General features: G+C 43.8%; 1 protein-coding gene across 5 annotated transcripts in view; it reads right to left on the bottom strand.

Moving 5' to 3' along the window:
• SVIL (supervillin) overlaps nt 1-24,226 on the bottom strand; it is a 233,040-nt gene that overhangs the window by 142,986 nt on the left and 65,828 nt on the right. Inside the window, exon 1 of one of the 5 annotated variants that reach the window (XM_047865437.1) lies at nt 6,152-6,647. The exons of the other annotated variants lie outside the window; for them this stretch is intronic. The gene's annotated coding sequence lies outside the window, so the exon portion shown is untranslated. Of the gene's footprint in view, nt 1-6,151; nt 6,648-24,226 lie in introns of those variants that run through there. 5 annotated transcript variants of the gene reach the window in all.

The following is a 24,226-nucleotide window of genomic DNA, read 5'->3' as shown; positions in this document are numbered from 1 at the left end:
AACAGTGACCAAGCCAACCAAGGAGGAAGACCAGGCTACATCAAGCCAGTATGGTGAGAACACACTTTAAAACATGTAAATTCTTTCTTAAGACATTTCTGGCTTGGTCCTGCTCTGCTGCCTTGAGCCACACCTTCCAGATGCAGGGTTTCCTTTCCAGGGGAGACCAGAGTACTTTCAAGCTTTGAAGTCTTTGAATTATAGGATCCCAATAGGTAGAGGGGACCTTAGAAATCCTCCATTCCAATGCTCACTTTAATGAATGAGGCTCAGAGAGGGTAAGAACTTACCCAAGGTCACACAGCTGGTCATTAAGACCAGGGCTGCTCCCGCTTACTCTGCCACTGCCCCAAGCATTCCTCAGGATCAAACACCCTTAATTTCCAAATGAAATTCTCTTCCCCCACTGAGAGCAGGGAAAACCATTCTCCGGAGCTCTGGGAGGTGGGCTGAGGTGGGTGGGACACAAAGATTCTTTGCTACCATTGCTTTCACATTATTTTCCTCCGCTTGGCTCCTGGCTCCACCTTCTTGCTGAAGTTCTCTTTTGAAATATTTAAGGACTGTTAGATGTCTGCAAGCTCCCTGAAGCCTCCAGAGAGAAGAACTGATACAAATCCAACTAAATAAATTCCATCTCAAATGGGAGGATCCCACGTTGGGGTAGAAGGCATCGCATGAAGCTTACTCATCCTCCACGACCGCATCACAACGATATTTACCGGATCACAGAATTTTAAAATATTCAACACTTTCAATCAAAAATGCATGAAATAATAAAGCCAAATGATTATGTGTGTCTGGCTAAAACGAACATCTGGTGGAAATTAAGACCATGAACATAATTTGGAGAGCCATCTACCTCTGAACAGCATGCCTGAGTTTATTTTTCTAACCTGGCTCAAGCCTACAGAGCCATTAGCTGGGGAAGGTACTGGAAGTGATACTTGCAAACAAACAATAATGTTACAATGTCATTTGTCCTTCCATTTCATAACAGCAGCTGTTAAAGGTATGAAGTAATTGCACAATAAACAGTGTCCCTGAGCCTGGAAATCTGAAATCCCTGCTTTAATTAAATTTTTTTTCCTAAGGAAATCTACACAAAACAGTACTAAAATTTTCAAAGGTATTTTACCTTTCATCACCCACTTCGTAATTCAACATATTTTAAGGAACTGAAAATCAACTGCTTTCCTGTTTCAATCTCGGCTGGCCTGGCTTGTTTCGTTGAATGTGTGAGCAAGTGCATATGTATATTTTAAATCTTTAGTTACATGACGTAAAGTTAGGTACAGTGTTTATATTTCACTTTTTTAATGTTTATTTTGAGAGAGAGAAGGAGCGAGAGAGCTATTGGGGGGGGGGGGAGGAACAGAGAGGAAGGGAGAGAGAGAGAATCCCAAGCAGGCTCCACACTGTCGGCCCAGAGCCAGATGTGGGGCTAGATCTCATGAAACGTGAGATCATGACCTGAGCCGAAATCAAGAGTCGGATGCCAGGACTGAGCCACCTAGGTGCCCCCAGCTGCAGTGTTTTCAGAATGTATGAAAAGCTCAGGGCTCAAAATATTTAAAATACTGGATATCTCAAAAAATCTAAAAATACCAATTGATTTTTCTGTTCAATGACACTCTATGTCTGAGCCTAAGTTATTTGCCAACTTTCCATACTCAGAACGTAACTGAAAATCCAGAAAGAAACATGAAGCCTCTGATTAACCAAAGCAGTTCACAGATTACTGTGACTTATACGAGCCCTTTGCATCGTCACTCAGAAACTTTCTTTATACACGATTCTATCAATACTATATAGGATACAGATGCTGACGTATGTACAGGCAGATCATATAATTCACCATATAGAGGGCAGCAGAAGAATGTTGACCTTAACCCTACGAAGGTAAGCTGCTGCAGGGAGGAGACAGGGCATGATTTAGAAAATAAAGGTGTTAGGAGAGCTCCAGAACATAGTGGTCAGTGTAGACCCAAGGCAGGATCCTCATAAAGAGGTGCTCAGCGTTAAAGCAATCAGGAGATCACGTGGGTCTGGGAGGGCGAAAGCAGCTCTACGGAGCTGTGGGTGTTGAGGAGCGAGTGTGCGGTGAAAGAAATAGCTGATTGCTCGAGGTCAAGGGGATCTTTATTTAGGACGGAGGAAACTTGAGTCTGCTTTCAGTGTGAGGAGGAGGAGGAGCCAGGAGGAAGGCAGACCTTGGAAGAGAAATGGGGGGGGGGGGGGGGGCAACTGTGTAAGCAAAGGGTGGGAAGGGATGGCAAGAAAAGCCCAGAGAAGGTTAGTCTGGAAGATCACCTCTACCATAGGAAGCCCTCGGCTCTCCCTCCAACCTGATTGTTTCATCTCAGTGGTTCCATAAGGAAGCAGTGTAGTGTTTTGTTTTGTTTTAATGTTGATTTATTTTTGAGAGAGAGAGCGTGAGCAGGGGAGGGATGGAGAGAGACAGAAGACATAGAATCCAAAGCAGGCTCCTTCCAGGCTCTGAGCTGTCAGCACACAGCATGACACGGGCTCGAACCCGCTAATCAGGAGATTGTGACCTGGGCCGACATCGGATGCTTCATCGACTGAGCCACCCAGGCGCCCCGGAAGTGGTGTAGTTTAAAACACTGCTACTCATAGCCAGTGCTGACCGGAGGCATCAGGACCACCTGGGGTCTTTGCTGAATCTCTGGCCCTACCCCAGACCTGCTGAGTCAGAACCGGCTCATTAACAAGATTGCAGGTGATGCTTATTCAAGTCTGAGACGTTGGGGCGCCTGGGTGACTCAGTCGGTTAAGCGTCGCGTCGGACTTCGGCTCAGGTCATGATCTCACAGTTCATGGGTTTGAGCCCCACGTTGTGCTGACAGCTCAGAGCCTGGATGTAGCCTGCTTCGGATTCTGTGTCTCCCCCCCCCCCCACCCTCTCTACCCCTGTCCCACTCGCGCTCAGTCTCTCTCTCTCAAAAATAAACATACATTATAAAAATTAAAAAATAAAAAATAAAGTCTAAGACTCATTGGTTTAAAGTAGGGGTCAGAAAGATGGGCACTGAAATCCTACGGGACTGTTTGAATCAGCTCTACCCTGACCCCGTGGGACAGGCCCTTGGGCAGGCCTCTTTAAACCTCAGGATTTTTTCCCCTGTAGAATGAGGATAATAGTATGATGTCTCAGGGCCACCGTACAGATTAAATGAGATAACGAAGGCAAAGAGGTTGGCACACACACTGGCTGGCATGTTATTAGTGTTCATCCCTCCTAGCCTTTTGGTAAAACAGCTTCATGGAGACCCTATCTGAACCCCTCTAGGAAAGGACCTCACCAAGGAGGGGAACAAGCTTCACTGTCTTCATCCCACGGCATCCGACTCAGAGACCCACACACAGACGTGTAATACATACGTGCTGAGAGGAAACCAGCATGGTGACACGGAGAAACTATCCCAAGGCAAATACTAAAGCTCTTTCTTTGATCGTATTCATACAAAAGCCAGTTCGAAATAGGTTATGAACTTGTCCGGGACTAAAGGATCAACTTTTAGAAGAGAATAAGCAAGGTATGAGGCGAAACAAATGCCTCTTCCAAAGCCTCCTGCAACTGGGAGTGCCGTAAGAAAGTGAGACAGAGATCTCTCTGAACCGGACGTCTAGGGGCTACATTCCCACCCAAGGTCAGCAAGGAAAGCCATCCTGAGACGTTGCATCTGAGGGATAAAGTTTAATGCTTGGGGAAAGCACGTAAGTCAAAGCACACCGCTAGGGGAGTTTCTTCATTTTAGGCAAGGCTCCAATAATGAAGCGGCTGGCTTTATCAAAGGCACCTTCATTTCCTGTGTTGGCAAAAGCATTACATATAAACCCCATCACACTTGTAAGACCAATATGCTTGTATTATTAGATACTGAAGAAAAAAACCAGAGCTTATAACACAGAACGCTCACTTCCGTAGTGAGTAACACGTAACAATGGCAAATTATTTCATGGACGGTTAAATTTGGATATGAAGAATCCAAAGTTATTCCATTGCATCCAGTCCATTCACCCATTGGGCAATGGGCTAGATCCTGGGTGGTAAGAGAGCTGGGACCCAGCTGTCTTGTTGGGTGCCCCCCTACAGAGGGAGGAGGTGCCAGGACACGGTGCCAGGAATCTGACCCTGGAGCCCAGAGGCAAATAGATGGAAGCTTCTGGAAAGATCTCCTCTGATAACACTTCCCTGGCACGCGAGGGAAGGCAGAACATTTCAGGGAGGGAGGCCAGCAAGCCGGTGGCATGAAAAACCCTGAGGGGGAGGCTTACGGAGTCGGGCTCTCACCTGTCATCAGTGGGAAACCACGGAAGGTTTGACTTTTGAGAAGCGACAGATCAGACCTTGTTTAGGTCATTCTGAGGATGGATTGGACAGCGGGGAACTTGGGGGCAAAAGGACTAAGTAAGGGCAATGCACTCATCCAAGGAAGGGACAAGGAGGCTCGGGAAGAGGTGGTGGGCAGGTGCATCATTTCAGAGTCAGATGTAGTGGCCTTGGTGACCTATAGGGAGAGGAGTCAAGGTGATGGCACGGCTTCTGGTTCAGAGTTACAAAATAATGAAGCCCAGGACTGCAGGAAAGCTCCAGACTGGAAATTCTCCTGGTCGTGGGGAAGCCACTGTGAGTGTCACTGTAACCAGCGTCCTAAGAGCCCAGGAAGTCCTACAGTGAGGAGAGGACTCCCTTCATGTCCGACAATAAAAACACACCTCTGGTGGTTCCCCCACCTCGGCTCTCTGCACAGCCTGTGACCCCTGAACAGCCGCTCTCGAGACATCCCTGCCCCGCTGAAGACCAGCGGCCCTTTTCTTCAGATTCAAATCCTCAACAGGAGAATTTTTAATGGCCCCATATGTTAACAAAGATGTGCATTCTGAACTGATATTCACAGCCTTCCAGAGGAGTGGTTACCAAGAAACAGTGGGGTCTCAAAAGTACAAGCAAAAGTGGGGTCTCCTGGGTCTGTCAAATGAAAGGGATATAAGCTGGGCACTTCAACCAAATTCTACTTTCCAAATGCCTGCTGAAGCTATGCCACCACCTCTGGTTTGAGAACCACAGCAGGGTTCACCGATGAAACTCATCTCTATAAATACTCTGTTTGCTACCTGATAAAAATAATTACTGCTCCTACTGGTCTATCTGATATGGTACTAAAAAAAACAATCTTTTTGGGGCGCCTGGGTGGCTCAGTCGGTTAAGTGTCCAACCTCGGCTCCGGTCACGATCTCGTGGTTGGTGAGTTTGAGCCCCGTGTCGGGCTCTGTGCTGACAGCTCAGAGCCTGGAGCCTGCTTCGGATTCTGTGCCTCCCTCTCTCTCTGCTCCTCCCCCAGTTGCATTCTGTCTCTCTCTCTCTCTCTTAAAAATAAACAATAAAAAAAAAATTTGTAATCTTTTTTTTTTTAAAGGAGCAATATGTCGAATCAACCATAAATGTTCTATAGCTCTTTGCTATTTTTTAACAGAAGCAAATCACTAAGCCAAATTACAGAACCACAGCTTTCTCTAGGGCTTAAAAAGGCTACTAACGAATTTTTCTCTTGGCGAATTTAAAAATGAAAGACAGTTCAAAAATCTAGAAACTAAAGCTTGAGGGTTTTTTGTTGTTTCTTGTTTTTAAATTCTGGAACATCAGAGGTTCTATAATAAGAATCAGAGTACCAAGGTAAAGATCCCTCAAAACAAAGATTATACAAAAGGATCACTGGCGATTTACATTTCCACGTGTAAAATAGAACGTGCCCTTCTGAACTGCACCCCCCCGTACTTGTGATATGATTATTGAAGTACCCTGTATTGTGGATATGCTTTTAATTCCAAGGCTTCAAGTGCTCCCATTTAGACAGAATGTATTTACTAAACTATATTCATTAAATGGTTAGTACAAACTTCTCTGTATCATAAGGTTCTTTCATTTTTAAGGAGAAAAAAATCCAGTCATTCCAAACCCCAGAAAACATGCCCAAGGGCACACAGAGAAGCAACTAGCAATAAGTAGCACATACTGGCAGGAACATTCTAGCGCCTGAAGTCAGCAAACCCTAGGAAGCATGCTCGGACAGATAGCACTTAATCAACAGCTGTATTTACATTTATAGGAAGATTTTTCACTTACTTCAAATTTCTGTTTAATCCTTGTTCCTCTAAGTTAAAGGGGGAGGGGGGGGAGAAAAAAAATCACACTGAAATTTCTTATTTTTCTAATTAAAAAATAAACAAAAACCCGGCTTTGGATGTCCTCAATTATATTTGTGTCTCCTTTCAACGGCCGCTACTTTCAAATTCTAAACAAAAAGCAAAATATCAAAAATTAGCCCCAGGAACACTGTACAAAATCAAATATCACCACGCAAACGAGGCAACAGCATCAGAAGTGATGATTCAGAACAGGATAAATTTAGATCGGTGCTTTCCAAAAGGCGTCTGGATGCCAAATGCAGTAAAAAGGTGAAGGCTACATCCCATAAGTTTCTCGGAAGAAAGATCGCCAAAATATTGAAAAGAGTCTTCTTTTTGAAGTTTTCAGTGCCCTGGTGTCCTTGACGCTGAACTTCCCCAATCTGGCCTCGGTATGGCCATCCATTACTGGGTAAATCCACGTGAAACCTGAGGACCCTTCAGCCTCGGAGGGCGCTGTCAGGAGCAGTGGGGCAACTCCACAAGGGACGGGCCTTTTATGGCCTGAATTGGAGAGCCCTGATCCCAGCTAATCTACCATAAATAGCTCTTGAAACTCGGAGGAGCCCATCAGCTGTTGCAACAAGCCTGCCCAGCAGCTACTTCAAACGCAATTAGATCATTCCCATTGTCTTCGGGCTCGTTTTATAGAGAAAGTAAAAATGCAACAGCGGTCTACTAAACGGGCTGCAACAATACAGAATGGAGTGGGCCAACATTTCTCTGACTCTAGTTTTTGTGCGAAGAAGGAACACGTAACCAGGAACAAAGCCTAGATACCGAATGCTGCAAAGGAAGGGACAGACACGCACGTGTGTATACATTAAACCGCACACTAGGGTGGCACGGGCCTGTTTACAGGTTTACAAATTGTGGGGACATCTGTGGCTGTCTTCCCTCTTCCACTGACGGCAGAAAACGGGCCGTCAGGAGAAAGAATGGTGCCCGAAGTACTTTCTCTAAAACAGACAAAGATTGTGTCTCAAAAGCACAGACGATGCTCCGAGCTAGCAAGATCGACCTTCAGAGGGCTCTCAGGTTGCCCACCTCACTTAAAAACCAGAGGAACCTTAACTAATGAAAAATAAATAAATAAATACATAAATACATAAATAAATACATACATACAAGTAAATAAACCAGAACTACCGCAATCACTTCTTAAAAGGCTATTTACCTTGTTTAGATACTAAAACTTAACAAAATTACTTACAGCTGGAGGTGTCCTTGCTGTCACCAAAAAGAGCAAGGGCTTGATTGTTCATCCCCACTTCGCTATACATCCTTTGGGCTGGAGGAAAAGCTCCAGGGCTGCCGCCAGGGTGCTGTGGGTCTGGCGTGGGTTCTCAGACCACCAGCTGCATCAGCCAGCAGAGGCCTCCCCAAGCAGGATCTGAATTCCTGTTATCAATTAACCCTGCAGGACAATGTTCTCCCCCCAAGCAGTCCTGTGGCCGATGAAAACAAGGCAGATAGCCCCGGACGGCCGTAATAATTAAACACCGGCTTCGTGACTATGTGTGCAAGGGTTAAAAATGATATGTCCACGCCAAATTGTTTACCCACTTCAAGATGGCAAATAAAACCTCCCAGCTTGACTTCTGCTTCCAAGTCTCAGTCACGGTCACGGCCCTCATCTTATTTTCCCTTTGACTAATTTTGCTTTGCATCCATTTGAAATTTTATCTTATCTTCTTGTATGCCTTCATAGAAGTTTTCTAAAACTCCTCCCGGAGCAAAGCCGGGGTAAAATAGTTGACTCTCTGGGTCTTTTAACAAGATAGGAGGAGACAATGAATCACTGTTGCCACAACAGTGCAGGGGTTTTTGTTTGTTTGTTTGTTTTGTTTTGTTTTCCTTAAAAAGATTCACTCCCACAAAACAAACAGCTAACTTTTGGAGGCTTCTTAAATCCTGGCCCCCTGCTTCCCTGTAGCAACCAAACTGGCCTAGATTAATGCATCAGAGTCTAACAGAATAACACTCCCCAGCTTCCTCTTCTACACACCCTTTTTGCCTTTGCTCAAATCCCAGTTCATTCCACCTGCGCAATCTGTTTAAACATTTTCCTAAATATTTTTGCTCGCCGCTAAACCCAGGAAACTCTCATTACACGCTTTTGTCCAAAAAGTGACAGTAATGGATCGGACATGCGTGAGAGTAGATTTCACAATCTACCCATGAAGAAAATGGAAAATCATGTTATGAGTTGAAATAAGAACCATACTTATGCTAGACATTTCCAAAATATTTGATAACTAGTTTACATTAGCTACTATTTAGTACTAGTATTATAAACAATATGGTAGTCTACTATTCTCTCTAGTAACTGCTCATTAAGTCCAGTTTTCTCACGAGTTTTAATCTGGCTTTTGTCTGCTACTCAAGGAACTGTATCTGTTTATGATATTGCTTCTAAGAGAAACCGCATCGTGTATCTGTAATGCCTATTTTATAACAAAAATGAACATGTGGAAACCAAAATTAAAAATACAACATGGGATGCCTGGGTGGCTCAGTCAATTGAGTGACCGACTCTTGATTTCAGTTCAAGTCATGATCTCACGGTTCATGGGTTCAAGCCCCGTATCGAGCTCTATGCTGACAATGTAGAGCCTGCTTAGGATTCTCTCTCTCTGCCTCTCTCTCTGCCCCTCTCACACTCATGTACACACTCTCTCTCTTAAAGTAAATTAAAACAAACAAAAAAACCCACAACATTTACAATCACTACAAAGAAAATAAACTGTTTACATATAAACTTAACATATACAGGCTCTGTATGCTAAAAATCACAAAATTCTGATTAAAAAACATCCAAAAGACCAAAATACATAAATAGGTATATACTGTGTTCGTGGGTTAGAAGGTCAACATAGTAAGTATGTCAAATCTCCCCCAAACAATATACACATTTAATGCAATTCCTACCAGCAAGATGTTTGATAGATATAGATACGCTTATTCTAAAATTCATATACAGAAGCATAGGAGTTAGAATAGTTAAAACAATCTTGAAAAAGAATAAAGAGTTATTGGGGAAGCCTGGGTGGCTTAGTTGGTTAAGTGTCTGACTCTTGATCTCAGCTCAGGTCATGATCTCACGGTTTGTGGGTTCAAGCCCCACATCAGGCTCTGCCTGCTTGGGATTCTCTCTCCCTTCTTCTCTCTCTGCCCCTTCCCTGCTCAATCTCTCTCTCTCTCTCTCTCAAAATAAATAAATAAAACATTTTAAAAAAAGAATAAAGAGTAACCAATCTATTCCATATTAAGTTGTACAGTATAGTAATGGAATAGAGAACTCAGAAACAGACCCACACAAATATAGCCAACAGATTTTTGACAAAAGGCGCCTCTCCACCAGACAGCACTGGAACAACCAGACATCCGCTGGCAAAAAAAAGAAAGGAAAAAGGAAAAAAAAGTGAACCTCAATGTAATTTTCACACTTCATACAAAAATTAACCAAAATGGATCGCAAAGTTGAACGGAAAATATGAAACCATTAAAAAAAAAAAACAAAAACCAAAAAAACAGGAACAAACTATTGACGCTTGTAACAACCGGGATCAATTGCTGGGGAATTATGCTGAGTGAAAAAGAGAGCCAGTCCCAAAAGGTTATACGCGGTATGATTCCATTTAGATGAATCCCCCAAATGACAACATGGTAGAAATGGAGAACAGATTAGTGGTTATCAGAGATTAAGAATGGGGCAGCGAGGGAAGGGCCCTGAAAGAGATCCTTGTTATGGATCCGGGTTGTTCCATTGCTGAAACCATTAGGGAAAACTGCATAAAAGGCATACAGGATCTTTCTAGATTATTTTTTAAAACTGCATTTGAATCTGTCATTATCTCAAAATTAAACGTTGAACTAAACATTTTTTAAGTTTATTTGCTTTGGAGGGAGAGAAAGCACGAGTGGGGGAGGGGCAGCAAGAGAGGGAGACACAGAATCCCGATCCCGCACTGACAGTGTGGAGCCAAACACGGGGCTCGAACCCACGAACTGCGAGATCATGACCTGAGCCGAAGTCGGATGCTTAACTGATTGAACCGCCCAGGCACCCCTCACATTTTTTTATTTTTTAATTTTTTTGAAATTTTTTTTCAAAAAACCTACTTCAAATAAAACTTCCAATGCATCCCCTTTATATAAGTGGGCTACTTACTGTAATTACAATTTAAATAAATCTATATAGATTGGCCTGTCATGAATGCCATCTTAAGAAATCCAGATTAGAGGGGCACCTGGGTGGCTCAGTCGGTTAAGCGTCCGACTTCAGCTCAGGTAATGATCTCGCGGTCCGTGAGTACAAGTCCTACGTCGGGCTCTGTGCTGACCGCTCAGAGCCTGGAGCCTGTTTCAGATTCTGTGTCTCCCTCTCTCTCTCTCTGACCCTCCCCCATTCATGCTCTGTCTCTGTCTCAAAAATAAATAAACGTTAAAAAAAAATTAAAAAAAAAAAAGAAATTCAGATTAGAAATGTTTCTCTTTCCCTACAAGAATGGAAGTCCATTAATCCAAAGTGAAATATTTGATACAGAAGCGAAGGGAAAGCATTGCTCTCCAATTAAATGTTTATTTGGCAGGTTGCATGAACACTTAAAGGGAACCGCTAACACCGAGGGCCTCTCCAACAATAAAACAGGATACCACCACGTCATTTTCAGAATTTTCAAGCCACTGCTCAAGATGATTTATTTTCAAAATCTGTATACATTCGAGAAACAGCAAGAAAACAACTCTTTAGAAAGAGAGGAGACGGAGTCATCTCAAAATTTAATGCTACTATAAATATCATGGGAAACAAGTTCAAACTCCAGAGTTTACCGTTTGGAAGGTTTCATTCTTGAAAATAGAAAGACAAGACACAAGTGGCAGAGAGGGCAGATGGAGAATGCTTTGTGCCCGACATCCGCTCAGACTTTGTGACGTCACACCTAGCTGCAAACATCTGGAACAGTCCCTCCTGAGGGCCCAACTAACTTCCATTAGACTTTTCTTCTAGGAAGGATGAGCTTTGAGCCCTGTAACGCACACAGGATGTGAAGCTTCTTTTCATTTCATGGAGGAAGAGTGGCGCAAGCCCCAGAACATGTGCTGGCTTCTGTGTGTCTCACCCCCAAAGTTCCCTCAGCCCCCCTTCCCCTCCGAGCGCTTGCCCGTCTTACTCCTCTTTTCCTTCCACAACAAAGCTCCCCTTGTCCTCCCAGTCTCATTGTCCCCCCCCCCCCCCCCCATCGTTTTGCAGTTGGATTCTAGCTCCCTCCGCATTCCAGAAACTGCTTCTCCAACCAGGGACCTTCCCAGTGCCATATAGACTTGGCCGCTCTGTCGTTGGACTCTCTACTCACTTCCACCTTCATGGAACATCCTCTTGTTAAGAATGTTTTAGACACTACAGTCTGGTCCTTCCCATGCCTGAAGACTCTTACTCCGGGCTTCACTGCCCCTCTTCCTCCCTGACCTTGGAGTATTCTCCCTCCCCTACTCCCACTGCACTTGCAGCAGAATTCAGGACTTAGGGGGTCCCTGAGATCAGAAGACCAGGGTAGCTCACAGGAACTAGAAACCCAAGACAAATAAGACTGCCCTTGTCCTCTCCTAACACAACGCTTGCTCCTGCTTCCCTGGCGGACAGCCCCCATCAGCCCCTCCTCACTGGAGCCTATGGTTCACCCCCTAACCTTCCTCTCTGTGTCTACTTCCCTGCTTCTGGGCAGAACTGCCGTGAGAGCCTCCAAACTCTTCTTCCCTCCCCAAACCCATCCTCTCCACTGCTCAGAACCTTCTAACCAGCCCCAACATGGCCACTTCTTGCCCAGTGGAAACCTCCTCACTGGCCCCAGGAGCCCTTCTCCTGGGCAGCCAGTGACTTCCCATTGAGGAGCAACAACTTGTTAAATTAAATGTTCTTGGGGCGTCTGGGTGGATCAGTTGTTAAGCATCTGACTCTTGATTTGGGCTCAGGTCATAATCTCAGTTTGTGAGGATTGAGCCTCACCTTGGGCTCCACGCTGACAGCTTGGACCCTGCTTGAGATTCTCTCTCTCCCTCTCCCTATGCACCTTCCGACTCATGCTCACTCTCTCTCTCTCTTAAAAATAAACATTAAAAAAATAAGTTAAATATTCTTGAAGAATCAATGTAAAAATGTCCTTGCAAAAGCATCACTTTCACCCTCTTCTTGCATTTAGACATTTATCACTAGGAGGTAAAAGGAATCGAGTTACACATAAATACTTTGGGAATTGAGTGAGATTCCCATGAGATAACCCAGAGATTATCTCACATAGACCAAGATCTGTGGCAATGTACATTTATGAACGTACTGCTAATAGTTGTGTGATGATTATAGGGAACTTTCACATCTTGCTTCATTACAAACATCACATCTGGCCACACCCAAGAGATGTGTGATATGTGTGGATATACTCCAGCATACATGTGCTGGAGGAAAAACAGAAGGTCAAGATTGGCAGGCCTGTTGGATAAATTCCAAAGTCCCTAGCTTCCGTGACCCCTCCCCTTTCCTATCTCATTAGCCATATGTCCCACCACCCTGCCCCCCAGTAGATGACCATGAGAAGCCACACTGACCACCATTGCTGTGCTCAGAGTGTTCCCTCTGTTCCTTGCTTCTCACCTGGAAAACTCCTGATCATCCTGCCAGACTCAGTTGACTTTCTTTCTCCTGTGAACCCATCCCTGACATGGTCTACGATTTCCAACCTCTAGACTCAGCATCCAGAAGGCAGGGACACCATGTCATCTCCAGATCTCTGGAACCTAGTGTGCCCGCCACTCGATACATGGAATAAATGTTGGGGATAGGAAGGCTGAAACCCACAAGCAAAATAACTTGTAGTTACATATTTTTGTTTCTCGTTTCAACTCGGTGACAACATTCTCCTTTTTGATTCAGGTTTGACTAATCGGTGCGCATGCCCCTCTAAAGCTGGAGAGTACCAAGAGAAGCAAGCTGGGCTCTCAGTGTGCAGGCAGCAAATAAAGTAGACGCAGCTCACACAAGTGCCTTATTTGCCAGTTTCCCTTCCGTAAGGCACCTATTTCTGAAGTAAGGATGACATCAGAGCTTTGGCAGAGCTGTTAGTGCAGGGAAAGCAAGACAACAAAGCCGTCCGTCCCTTCCTGTCTTCTGAAAGGTTCCCCTTTCTAAATGGCAATGAACTTGAACAATCATTAGAAGCATTCTTTTAAGCTGCTCATTTCCAGGGAACCAGATTTGTACTCCGTCCTAATTTCTGCTCTAACAGAATCAGACCTGAAACTATTTCATTTTTTGCGTCCATACGCTCCGTGAAGCTTAGAATTTTGACATCGATGAGTGAAGACGGGATGTGCCTGTCTCCTAACATCTAGACGGATACACCAGCATGAGTCTCAGATTGTGGCCTTCTGCACTGTGGACAAATAATTTTGTTTTGGGTAGATTTTCAAAAAGGGGGATATTATTTTTGGTTCACGGTTGTCTTTCCACCAACATGTCTCCCTCCCCCAGATGATCTAAACCAATCAGTGAGTGAGTATCTGTCTCTCTGTCTCACTCTCAAAGTTTATAGAGAGCTTCACTGGCTTGGATATCCATCTTCCAAGCTCCAAGGTCATGTGTAGGTCACTGGCTTGAACCACAGATGAGCAAGCCAACTCTTCTCTCCCAGGCTGCTGCTTCAAGAGCAAAGGGAGGGGAGCAATGCTCAGCATGCACAGAACTGCTGGCCTCACGGTCAAAATGAAATGGGAGTTTGCCAGGAGGGAGCCTGGACCACGTCTTAGGAGTCCTGGCTCCACAGCCTCTCACATGGCGGGACCCCCATCGCCTTCCTGGACACGAGGCTCAGAGTCCTGAGAGTAATCAGAGATCTACAAATTGTGACATGCTCCGTTCAGGGCACGATATAGCTAAAGATATGGCATCTGTATCAATTTATCACAGGGCAGAATCACAGGGTTGCTTCTCAAGTGGGAACCTGAGACTAAAGCGATGCAGGGAGCACCTCCCCTACCAGAGAAGACCCAGGAGGCTTTTTCCCTTTCATGTCGTTGCGGACATCACAAAGCTTAGCACCGTAAGTGGTTTCTCCTGCTGATCCCAAACACCAAGAAGGAACGGACAATTCTTACTCCTGAATGAAAAGCACAAAGTACCCATGGTCCTTCTTAAGGAGCGCAGTGGAAAGGTGAACATCCGCCCCGTGGTATGAAGGAGACCATCCAGGTCCCGGAGACACACTGGACAGGGAGCACCTGGGAGGCTTCCTCTGCAGTCCTGTTCTCCAGCCTCCACAAACCACAAAGCCCCACACACCCTTGGCTGGAAGCACAAGTGTGTGCATCCCAGCTCAATGCGGTTCCCACTGTAGATGTTCATTCTCATTCTCCTCCAGAACCAGCATCGTAAGTGATGGCTGCACGCTCGGCCAACCCACAAACGCCTGATAAACCTGTAATAAAGTGGAAATACGGCACCAATAATCCTATAAAACTGAACCGCTGTGTGTTGTATCTGAGAGCATATCCGTGGCTCCAATTGGGGATCCTAAAACACAACTCCCTGGTGTTACGAGTGGTGACTTCCCAGCCTAAGGTTCAGGCCGCAACTCTTATTTTGGGAGCAGGAGCTACAAAATCGAGGGGGACATCATCTGAAAACCAGAATGTGGGAGAAAGGAGTAGGGGGCAGGAGTCAACTGTGGGGGCAGCATGGTGAGGGGTGGGGGGCTGAGTTCAGGAGAATGAGTGATTTCTAGGGTAAGTGGAAGACATTAAAAACTCAAAAGTTCAAGGCAATATGATAGAAAGTACAGGAATCAAATAATGAAGTTTAGCTTCATGAACCATTTACTTCATTTTCTTATATTTCTCATTTCACTGCATCAGATTGAACACTTGGTGTCAGTCCAGGGACCAAACGTTGCTGGTTTAGATTAAGACTCCTAGGGTCCCATCCAGTTCCAGAAAAACTGAGATTCTATAATTCTGAGGCAAAGTGCCATCTCAGAGTCGCCAAAGAAGAATGGAGAGGATTAAGAGAAAAAAGAAAGGGGTGGGGGGGACGGATAACAAAAAGGAAGGGGATCCAAGGAGAGAGAAAGTATGCAACACAAGGCATTCCCGGAGTCTGAGTTATTCCACAGTAGGACAGGAAGCAAAGATAAGAACACTTGATTACAGCTCAGCTTCCCTTCAACAGAGGCTCAGACTGAAGCAGACAGTCCCCGCACGGCCCCTGAAATCATCTGCTGGTCTCATTATACCAGAGCGGCCCATTTGTTAGCATGCATGAAGAACTCCCTTCAGAGGACCCGCTAAAAATGGCGGGCAACCTTACTGGCAGGATAGAGGGCACACACTACACACAGGGAAGAGAGAAAACATCCAGGCAAACACATCTCCAAACGACTGCACTTATTTAGGAGTTGTGCCAAGTGCTCTTAACTCCTTGTTGCTCCAGCCCACATTCCTACCCCCCAGGTCCGTGGTCCCAGAAACAAGAGCTCCGTCAAGTCAGAGATTTTTGTCTGTTTTGTAGACTGTTGTTAACCCCCGGTGCCCACAATTGTGCCTAGGCCATAGTAAGTGCTCAATAAATATTTGTTGATGGGCTAGAATAATACATATCTTACAGAGAGAGTGCCAAAACAGGATTTTTTCCCCCGAGGTTACTTTACCCCCTCATGGGTCCTACCACCACCATCCCCCAGTCTGTGATCCTGATTCCTGCTGGCTTTGAGTACACTGTTCCACAAATCTGAATTCATTTACCTCTTTCCCAAATATTTCTCTGGGCAAGATTTTCCTCATTAAGCAGGGCCTGACTGCAGCATAGGAAGGACTCTTTGCAAAACTCTCTCCGAGTTCTGATCTTTGAGGCAGGGTGTCACATATGCAAATCCACGGCACCTGGGCCAAGGGCACGCCCAGGCCCTGCTTGCAGGGCTTTATGGTGCACTAATTGACTCGGTTAAGTCCTGAAGCTAGGATTACCTTCCAGAGTCAAGCTCCCCATAGGCCCTCCCTAAATGTTTTCTGATGATGGCCAAGTAGGCAAGTTCAGTCCTTTCTCCCCAGAAACACGATACTGCTTTCTATACCAACAAGAATTAATTCAAATCCCTAGTGAGCAGTCCAGGATATGAAAATTACAGTAATCTAATCTTGTAGAGGAAGAAGTATGAATCATCATTACACGGTCTGACAAAGAGCAAAATGATTAATCTCAGGCTGTGCAGAGGTTAGGGTCCATGGCCATGGCTCCTCGTGGGCTACAAAACAAACAGTGGGACCCACCAGGCAAACATCAGAGAGACAACATGGTGGTTTTCATCCCAGAGGAGGAGAAGCAAAGAACAACAATGCTATGTTCTCAGGACCACACTTTAAACTTTTTATTCTGAGGGGGAAGAGGAGAGAGGGACTCTGGAGCCCCAAAACCTTGGGTGTTCTATCCGCTGACTCTGATGTAAATTCCTTAAGCTCTGAAGCTTACTTAGAAGTAGGAACTGTGGGCCTTGCAGAATCAGGGCATCTCAAAACTAATTAGAAACCCCAGTTGTACATAGGACAAGCAGGGCGATGGACAGCAATACCTAGCAGAATATTCTCCTAACTGCAACAGAGAAACTACAGTTTTGAAGGAAAGTCTTGGCCTTTTCCTGAAACTTGCAAAAAGAACACTGAAGCTCCCCATCTACCATCGAGAAACCACAGCCCCAGTGCACTGGGGATGCTGGTCAGGTCACCCGCAGCCCTGAACCATCATGGGCTTTTTTTTTTTTTCCTTTTTTTCTCTTGCACAGCTGTGTTCAATTTTCTGTCCTTGGGGTTTTAAAGGAACATTTATTCTAGGGCCAGGATTCCCAAGTTTTATGGTTATACAACTCCCTCCCAGGGCCAAAGAATGTTTGAAAAGCCTAAACTCGGCAAAGAGAATTAGTAAAAGTATCCAAATGAAAGTGAAATAAAAACTTAGGACCCGTTCCAATTTAGACTCAACCTCTCGATTGTATTGTACCTTCTGTTTAAGATATTTACTACCTATTTCTCATGCCCATAGAGTGTGTGTGTGTGTGTGTGTGTGTGTGTGTGTGTGTGTGTGTGTGTGTGTAAAAACAGAAGAAGACCAAAGGTATATTTATATTCCTCCATGGCTTGTGTTTCCCATTCTATGACAAATTTTATTTTAAATAAGGCCTGCATCTTACATTGGGTTAAAAAAAACTGCCAAAAAAGAGATTCCTTTAGGATTTTTATTTTGCTTATTTTTCCTATTTAGAGAGCTCGATACCTCCTAGTTTCTGATAGGAGGACAGCACTTTAAGAACTTGTATTTTTACTTAAAAAGCCAATTTAGTGGCATTTTTAGTTGAAATACTCTGAGTACATTGCCAACATCGAAAAATCATTGCCCCCCAACACACCCCACGAAGAGAGAAGGCCCTCACCAGCCCAGGAAATGCTAATCAGCTTTCTGAATGCAGCCAAATAAGCTTATTTCAGAAATTCCAGAAGTCCCTTACCTGTTTTCTTCTGTCTTCTCTCTTCATGTCACCTAGATTCCCACATCTCCAAGAAATCTGCCCAAAGGCTCTGTCTACGTCAATTTACAAACCTCGCTTTTATGTTTGTCTCCCAAAGGCTGGTGGCTTGTTTCATACACTCATCTGGTCTGACAAGGCAAAATTCAGGCCTCGGGGCCTGGGGTTTGTGACACAGCACACAGCACCCACATTAGAGGCCTGGCTGCCTCCCAAGACACACATGACGTTTTTGAGAAACAGTAACTTGCACAGATCCACCCTGAGCACAAAAATGGAATCAGTGCTCCTCCGTACAAATGAGCTGAAATGTGGTCAGTAGCACCTGCTTAATACAGTCCAATTCTCCGAAAACAATGAGAAAACGCTGTCAGCTGACCTCGTCTGCCCCCAGTCATGGTGAGCAGGCATCTCTCAAGAAGCACCGGTGAGTAGAAGAGACCAAATCCTCTCCCGCAGCCACTTTCTCGTGCTCTTTTAAAATCAAGATCCCAAAAGCGCCTGTTAGCACGGCCCGATAGCCAAGCTTACAGGCTGAAGTTCAAAGGATTCCTCCTGGATAACCACTCCAATTCTCCCATGATTGGAAGTTGCCGCAAGTTACTGAAATCTCTACACCTGGGCGGGGAGCAGCTGAAAAAGACAGGCTTGTCGAGTCAGGGTTTCTCCTAAGCTGGTGATTTCCTCGGCAATCTACTTCTAGCCAAGTAGAACACACTACTGTCTCGTTTTCTTATAATAATAAATGAAAAACCTTGTGCACTAGAACAAATTAAGATGCTTCTTTCAGAAGCAGAATTTTTTAAATTTTTTATATTGTTTAATTAAAAAAAATTTTTTTAGTGAGAGAGAGAGAGAGAGAGACAGAGCACGAATGAGGGAGGGGCAGAGAGAGAGGGAGACACAGAATCCGAAGCAGGCTCCAGGCTCTGAGCTGTCAGCACTGAGCCCGATGTGGGACTTGAACCCATGAACCATGAAATCATGACCTGAGCTGAAGTCAGATGCTTAAATGACTGAGCCACCCAGGCGCCCCTCAGAGTAAGAATGTTTTAATGAAGGTAATAATGAAATCTTCCTCCTTCAAAATGTCCCAATGTGTGTCCCCTTACACATACAGTGAAACACAACCCAACAATAATAATCACATAAATTTGTTTTTAAAAAACCCCACACACAAGAAATCCTTACAGGGAGCCTTTCACCAGGGTTTGGAAAACAAAGATGTTTTCTAATTTCATGCCAAGCCAGTTAGAACACACTGGACTTTAAATACATTGTTTTCGGATAGGTCATTTATATTCCACATAAAAGGCAGAAATTTGAGCTAAAACTCAAATGTTAAAGTTTCAGATACAACTTTAAAAACCTGACTTAATAAAGTATGCTTGCATGGGCGCACGCACGCACACACACATCTTGTCAAAGAAAAAACAAACAGCACCCCTTGGAATCATCTAAGATGAACGACCTCTAGTCATGTGCTCAAAACATGTTTGCTCCGAGCGTTAAACGGGCTTCACAGCCTAAGTAGCAGCCTGTTTTCTCAAGACACGGGAAAGCTGGGGTTGTTGTCTAAAGGAACATGTATCTTAAAAAGTGCTTTTATAGCATCTAAGTTAGTAAAGAAGCACGGAGGAAGAACACGCTAATGTAGACGGTAAGATGCATCGTCAACGCACTTTTGAGGTTTATGAAACACAGCTCCCTCAAGCGTTTGTATGGAGGCCTTTTGAGAGAACTATCACTTTTCTTTCCACCTCGCACAGTCCCGGTGGTCCCAGCACTGAGTTCACTCAGGTCTGAAGAGATTCAAAGCTGCCATGTATCCACAGCCAGGACTCTGCTTTATAAAGACCCTCACCGCATCTAAAAGCATGGGATGCCTTTTCTCTCTATGCTGACTTCAAAGGATGAGTTTTACACAGTTCAATCTAAAAAGCACATTATTGGGGCTCCTGGGTGGCTCAGGTCAGTGAAGCGTTCGACTCTTGGTTTCGCCTCAGGTCACAGTCTCGTGGTTTCCTGGGTTCAAGCCCCACGTCAGGCTCTGAGCAGGCAGCACGGAGCGTGCTTGGGATTCTCTCTCCCCCTCTCTCTCTGCCCCTCCTCTGCTTGTGCTGTCTCTCTCTCACAATAAATAAATAAACTTAAGGGAAAAAAAAAAGAAAGAAAAAGCACATGATTAATAAAATCCTTCTCTCAGCTTTCTCACAAAGTAAAAGAAAATCAAAACCATCAGAAAACAAAGCAAAGAAGGACACTCTTCTCTTGACCCCAGCCTAGAGCTACTCTCCTGCCCCACCCCCACCTACAAGTTGGCAGCTTCCTAGACGCAGTATTCACACCCAAAGTTGCTGGCTCCGAGGGAAGAGATAGCCTTCAAACCCTACCAGCATTTGGGTGATTCAACAGGGCAGGAAAGGATCCCAGAGCAATCTTCACTAGAATGTGGTTCCAGCAAAACTTCTAAAATCAGTCGCCCTACCTCTCTCTACTCTAGGATTTCACATCCCCTCTTCAACCCACTGTTCTGGAGTCTCCACTATGCAGCTACTCTTGCCAAGGTCATCAACAGCATCTATCTTGGCAATTCCAATTCCGTCCTCCTCTTCCTGACTTCTCAGTAGCATCAGCTCTGTGGACACCTCCCTCCTTCAGAAGTCACCCGAGCTTCGTGACCTCATACCCCTCTACTTTCCTTCCTCCCTGGCTGACCCCTCCTCAGGTTTCTTTGTTGGCTCTCCTCCTCTAGTCCATCTCATTCTGAGCCTCCTTTGCTCACACACACAGAGTTTTCATCCTCTCCTATGGGTTTACCTATCATGTAAATGTTACCTGCATTCAGGATTTTTTCTCTGAGTTTCAGAATCATATTCAACTGTTGACCTAACATCTCTATCTGGATATTTACCAGGTACCTCAAACTTAGAATGTCCATAACAAAACCCTTGATCCTCAAAGTTGGTTCTCCCCATTAAAACAAAACAGAAAACAAAACAAAACAAAACAAAACAAAACCTCCTCTCCCAGTCTTTATTCCCCTGAGAAGTTTCCAGGGCCCAAATCTGAGAGGCATTCTTAATTCCTCCCCGGTCCTCACTCCCTATATCTCACTTACCACCAAGTGTTGATGGTTATACCTCTAAGACATATCCTTTTTTAATATATACATCAGCTTTACTGATATGTAATTCATATACCATACGATCCACCAAGCTTAAAGTGTACAATTCAATGGTCTTAGTTTATTTATAGATCTGTATGACCACTATCAAATCAGTTTTAGATATCTACAGCACCCCAAAAAGAAACTATGTACCCATTAGCAGTCACTGTCAGTTTCCCCCTGGACATTGCAGTCCTGTGCATCCATTAATCTTTCTGTTGCTATAGACTTGTCTGTCATATAAATGGAATTATGCAGTGTGGTCTTTGTGTCTGGCTTTTTTCACTTAGCATATTTTAGCATGTATCAGTACTTCATTCCCTCTTATAGCCGAATAACATCTTATCGCACGGATATGCAATATTGTGTTTGTCTGCCTATTGGTTGACAGACATTTGGGTTGTTTCCATTATTTGGCAATTATGAATACTGCTATGAATATTTGTGTTTTTATATAGACACACGTTTTCATTTATCTTGGTATATACCTAGGAGTGAATATGCTGGATCATAAGGCAACACCGTTTAACCCAATGAAGAATGCCAGACTATTTTCCAAAGCAACTGCTTTGGAAAAATTTTGCATGGCCACCAACAGTGTATGAGAGTTTCAACTTCTACACATCCTCATCAGCCTTTGTCCCTGTTTCTCACAGTCGCTATGAAGTAGCATCACATCGTGGTTTTGATTTGTCTCTCATTAACAGCGAGTGATGTTGAGAATCTTCTCGTGTGCTTATTAGCCATTCACCTATCTTCTTTGGAGAAATGTCTGTTCAGATCTTGGCCTATTTTTGAATTGGGTTATCTTTTTATTACTGAGGGGTAAGCGTTCTTTATATATGGTCCATATAGGTCCCTTATCAGATTATAGGATTTTCAAACATTTTTTCTCATCCTGTGGGTTTTCTTTTCATTCTCTTGATGGTAAGCTTTTAATTTTGATATCCAAGTTATCTATTCTTCTTTTTCAGTTGTGCTTTTGGTGTTACATTTCAAAAAAATCACTGCCTAGCCCAAGGTCATAAAGATTAATACCCATGTGGTCTTCTAAGTGTTACAGTTCTAGGTTTTACATTTAGTCCTTTGATTCACTTTGAATTACTTTTTATATATGGTGTAAGGTAAGGGTCCAACTTTTTTCCTTTTCATAGTGATATCCAGTTGTCCCACACCATTTGTTGAAGAGACTATTTCCCAAAGAATTGTCTTAACACATTTGTCAAAAATCATTTACCATACATGTATGCATTTATTTCTCATCAATTCTATTCCAAAAATCTATAGGTCTATCCTTAAGCCAGTACCACACTTGCTTGATTACTGTAGCTTTATATTAAGTTTTGAAATCAGAAAGGACAAATCTTCCAATTCGCCTCTTTCTCAAGATTGTTTTGGCTATTCTGGATCCCTTAAATTTCTATATGAATTTTAGTCTCTGTCAATTTCTGCAAAAAAATCCCCTGAGATTTTGATAAAGATTACACTGAATCTATAGATCAATTTAGGGAGTGCTGCCATTTTAACAATAGTAAGTCTTCTGATCCATGAACATCAGATGTTTTGCCATTTATTTAGATTTTTTTTTAATTTTTTCAACGTTTTGTAGTTTTAAGAGTGTAAATTTTACATTTCTCTGATTATACTTATTCCTATTTTTTCTTTTTCATGTTATTATAAGAGGAAATATTTTCTTTTTTTTAAAAGCTTATTTATTTAGGGGCGCCTGGGTGGCTTGGTCGGTTAAGCGTCCGACTTCGGCTCAGGTCATGATCTCACGGTCTGTGAGTTCGAGCCCCGCGTTGGGCTCTGTGCTGACAGCTCAGAGCCTAGAGCCTGTTTCAGATTCTGTGTCTCCCTCTCTCTCTGCCCCTCCCCTGTTCATGCTCTGTCTCTCTCTGTCTCAAAAATAAATAGACGTTAAAAAAAAATTTAAGAAAAAAAAACTTATTTATTTATGTTTGAGAGAGAGAGAGAGAGCATAAGCAGAGGAGGAGCAGAGGGGTGGGGGGAGAGAATCCCAAGCAGGCTCCACACTCAGCATGGAGCCCGATGTGGGGCTTGATCCCACAACTGCGAGATCACAACCTGAGCTGATATCAAGAGTTGGGCTTGGGGTGCCTATGTGGCTCTGTTGGTTAAGCGTCTGACTTCGGCTCAGGCCACGATCTCATGGCTCATGGGCTCAAGCCCTGCATTGGGCTCTGTGCTGACAGCTCAGAGCCTGGAGCCTGCTTCAGATTCTGTCTCTCTCTCTCTCTCTCTCTCTCTGCTCCCTCCTACTACCACCACCACTTGTGCCCCCCCCTCTCTCTCTCTCTCTCAAAAAATAATAAACATTAAAAAAAAAATTCAGGCTTAACTGACTGAGTCACATAGGCACCCCTAGAGGAAGTTTGTTTTTTAATTAATTTTTTTAAATGTTAATTTATTTTTGATTGATTGAGAGAGAGAGAGAGAGAGAGAGAGACATCAGGAAATATTTTCTTAATTTTATTTCAGACTGTTCACTGTAGATGTATAGCAGTACAATTGATTTTTGTATATTGATCTTGTATCCTGCAACCTTCCTGATAGTTTAGTGGATTCCTTAGATCATTCCATACCCATGATCATGTCATTTGCAAACAGAGATAGTTTTACTTCTTCCTTTCCAAATTAGAAGCTTTTTATTTCATACCCTTTCCTCGCTTCCCTGGCTAGAACTCCCAGTACAATACTGAATAGAAGTGATGAGAGTGAACATCCCTGTCTTGTTCCTGATCTTAGGGGGAAAGCTTTCAGTCCTTCATATTAAGTGTGATCAGTTAGCTGTGGGCTTCTCATAGATGCCCTTTTCAGGTTAAACAACTTCCCTTCAATTCCTGCTTTGTTGTTGTTGTTGTTTGGTTTGTTGTTGTTTTTTTTCATCTTAAAGGGGTGTTGGTATTTGTCTAATACCTTCTCTACATAAGACATACCCTTTCACACTTATGTTTCCTTCTGTATACTCTTCCTATGCCATCTCCATAGCTCAGTATTTCTCATCTTTAGAGGTCTCTAATTTAGGAATTCTTGAACCATCCTGAATTATTCAAAAATCTCTATCACTCTCTCTTCCCCAGTCTATCACCTAAACTTCAAAGCATTCAGCCATTAGTATTGTAAGTACAAATTTTGATAATCCTTGGTTTAGTATTTGCCAGCATGTATTCATTGTTTTTATCTTCACAATAACCTTACTAGGTAGACGCTCTTATCACCATTTTATAAATGTGGAAATAGAAAGAGAGTTTAAGGG

The sequence above is a fragment of the Prionailurus viverrinus genome, chromosome B4, assembly GCF_022837055.1.
Source record: "Prionailurus viverrinus isolate Anna chromosome B4, UM_Priviv_1.0, whole genome shotgun sequence".
Lineage (NCBI taxonomy): Eukaryota > Metazoa > Chordata > Mammalia > Carnivora > Felidae > Prionailurus > Prionailurus viverrinus.
This window is presented reverse-complemented; position numbering and strand designations above follow the sequence as displayed.